General features: G+C 32.2%; 1 pseudogene; it reads right to left on the bottom strand.

Moving 5' to 3' along the window:
- Window positions 1-528: 528 nt before the first annotated feature.
- LOC149550972 (ethylene-responsive transcription factor ERF105 pseudogene) lies at window positions 529-1,303 on the bottom strand (annotated as a pseudogene).
- Window positions 1,304-3,605: the final 2,302 nt, after the last annotated feature.

Here is a 3,605-nt window from a genome sequence, read left to right as displayed (position 1 = left end):
AATATAAATTAAACGATTTGGATTATGTGATATTGCTATCAGAATTTAATTTAATCGTTATTTTGAGTCCTATATATCAAAGCTTAAGAGACTTTCTAATGAATGGTTCATAAAACATAACACTTGGTGAAGGTTTTGCAAATGGGATTGCAAGCAGAGTGGGTTTAACCATGGTGGAAACTCCGTAGTTAAGTACGCTTACGCTGGAGTAGTACTGGAATGGGCGACCATAGATCCAATGAGTGCTAAGTGTTCTATTTATTCTAACAAGAGATGGATTCATGTTGAATCACTACTTATGATACATAGGTCAATGAGTTTGCCTCCAAATCGCACAATTAAATCCTGATATTGAATATCACAATTTGAATTATCTCCTACTTATCTATTTTGACTTTATATATTTGTGCATAATGTATTAAAAAACTGATACCAGTAAATGACTCATCTTAACTTTATTGCCTCATATGACAATCCACTAAAAATGTTATATCCTCGAAAATTTCATTTCCAATTTTTACATTGAAATTTCAAGAAAACTGTTCTGATTGCCAAACATTATCTGCTGTTCAGAAATATTTCATAAAATCATAAGATTGTGACCATTGAAAATTCAGAAAAGTGGATTTAAAGAATAATTGAATGAATGAAAAAATAAGAATGAGTTTTCAAGACTGGCGATTATATCCTTATGGCTGACGGCGTGTAAGGCAAAATAAGGCAAGGGGGCGGAGAAAGAGGCTCCATTTTTTCTAAATTCCCCCAAAACTCATCCTTTTCATCGCTTATATCTATCTTAATCTTCTTGCGAGAGGGCTGCTGAGCTTCCTTTTCAATATTTTTTCTGCGCTTTTTGCTGGGCTCCATATGACCACCCGCTGAGACCGACTCAGCGTAGGCAGAGGCGTTGAGGGGAAAGTTGAGCAGAGCCTTGGATCCTCTCATTTTGTAAGCGGCACGGTCATATGCCTCAGCGGCTGCCTCTGGGGTTTCAAATGTTCCGAGCCAAATGCGAGCCCCACGCCTGGCGGAGTCCCTAATTTCCGCTGCGTATTTCCCCCATGGTCTGCGACGGACTCCTCTGTAATGCCGCTCAGTGCAAGGAACAGAAATCTTGAGCGACGGACTAATTGTCCGTCTGTTACTGCACTTCGATTCCTGTTCCGTATTGCCAGACAAATTGTCTGAGGAAATGAAATCGTCGCCGAGCAAATGTAAGGAAATCTGTTGCAGAGCTGAATAATACTCTTCACTCATCATTTTCAAAGGCGGCGGTTTTGGATAAGGTGAAGCTTAATGAGGATATGTATAATGTTATATAGAAGGAATGGGTAAAGAGGGAAGAAGCGAGGAAGGGACGGCATCCAATTCAGTTATTATTTTGAAGTCTTACGTTGACCGTTGACTAGCTGCCGCGCACGTTCGTTTGGAAAAATACGATACTGCAAATACATTTCGTGGAAATTTCGTAGCCTATTTCGTATGTCTCTTTTGAAGTCATGGCCTCACTAATTTAGCATAAATTATATCGGAAGGGACATTTTAACATAAAATAATCAACTGTAAATTTGTTTTTATTTAAAGGGTAAGTTAAATAGATTTACATTTAAAATATAATTAATATAGATCATTTTAGATATAATTCAGATTGATTAGTGTGGTGGACTCTTTAAAAATCTTTCAAGTAACCAAAAGCTTATTGACATTTATTTAAATCTTAAATTTTTTTATCATTATTTAAAATAATAAAAATAAAAATATAAAGATAAATTTTATTTAAATTAATTACTCCAATAACAATTTTAACATTATTTTATTTAAAATTACATTTGTACTTATTTAAATTTTATTATATTTACATTATTTATATAAATCTTAAACTTTTTAATCATTATTTAAAAATAATAATAAATATTTTTTACAAAATAAATTTTATTTGAATTAATTAATCTAGAAACAACTTCAAAAAGAAAAGTTGTTATACATTGTAACTAGCTATATCTTTTTTAAGAGAATAAAATAATAATAATAAATTACTTTTTAAATATTATTTTAGAAATAAATTAAATTAAATTAATATAAAATAAAATTGTTTAAATAGAGTAAAAGATATTAATATTTATTTTATATTTAATGTATATTGTATATATAAATAGAGTAATCTAGAATAAAATTTCAAATAATCTATTATAAAACAAGTATTACATGGTGACTAATATTTGTCGAATAATTATAAATATATAATTAAAACTATAAATATGTATTTTTATATTAGAAATAGAGTTCAAAAAGAGATAAGCAAAAAGATCAAAAATACCCCAAGAGGCAAGGCCTCACACTAGGCGTATCGACTAACCATCAAGTATTTAAATACATCAAATATTAAAAAAAAAATTTAAAAATGATTGTCCATCATATATAGCTGAGGAATATACAAAGAAGAGGAAAGTAAATTAAAACTAGTGCAACAGATGGGCCTAAGCCTAAACCCATGTAGTCCACCCTTTTGGGTCTTCCATCCGAATGATATTCATTTTGTCTTGGATATGATCCAACATAAGAATCTTCTCGTCTGAAGCATTTTTGTTCTTCTTGATCTCCTAGTTCAACAAAGCCACCGCATCTTCAAAGATGGAGAGGTTGTCCATGGTTCTCCTCTAGTCATAGTCGTTCTTCATCTCAAACATTGTGGCATGCCCAACTTGGAGGAATCTTTTTAGTTTTTCATTATCAATCATCATAGAAATCATGACCTGCAAGACAATTTTAAAGAGAGTGAGTCTTCAAAAAGACTTAGTAAGGATTTTGGCATTGTTTTGATACCTACCTTCATTTCTAATTTCCCAAATCTCCCATAAAATGTTAGACGAAAATATATTCCAAAAAAGATTAGAGTCCTTGTTTAAACCATGAATATAGCCAGTGATAATTTCAAATATAGAGACATTATGCAGATAAGATATGTCAAAAAGTATCCAGATTTCTCTAGGAATAGTACAATCAAACAGAATATGCCTGCAAGTATTAGGTAATCTACATATATTACAAAATTCCATGACATTGTGGTCTTTTCTAAGAGACAGTCTATCAAGAAGCATGAGCCATTTAAGCACCTAATTTTTGGCTCAACTTGGTTCTTCCAAAGATTCTTGAAAAACTTATTCGAAACAGTGACATCTAAATTTGTATACCAAAGTGTATTGATATGATTAATAATGTTGTTATTATAAGTCAGAATATTGTAAGTGTTTTTAGCCTTAATACTAGTAATCACAGTCTCATCAAGGCACTTCATATCAAGGAATTAGTGAGAGTCAACTTGGCAAGTAGTAGGAAGGTCCTTGAACGCTTTGGCAATTAAATTATAGGTCTTCTTTTGAGAGATCTAAATGTTATAAGAACTTAGACTCTCCCAACTTATGAGCTCCTATCATGTTCAAATATGTTTATAAGTTGGGAAATTCCCAAACCAGCCCAAGCTTTGGCTAAGAAGCCTTGAGAAAGTGCTAGGGGCTTATCGGATATGCAAAGGTTCCACCAAATGGACCGCTCTCCAAAAAGAAGATTATTATCATGGAAGGATCTGATAGGGAGGAAAATCCTAA

The sequence above is a fragment of the Cupressus sempervirens genome, chromosome 6, assembly GCF_028749045.1.
Source record: "Cupressus sempervirens isolate cs-2001-9-10 chromosome 6, ASM2874904v1, whole genome shotgun sequence".
NCBI classification, from domain to species: domain Eukaryota; kingdom Viridiplantae; phylum Streptophyta; class Pinopsida; order Cupressales; family Cupressaceae; genus Cupressus; species Cupressus sempervirens.
This window is presented reverse-complemented; position numbering and strand designations above follow the sequence as displayed.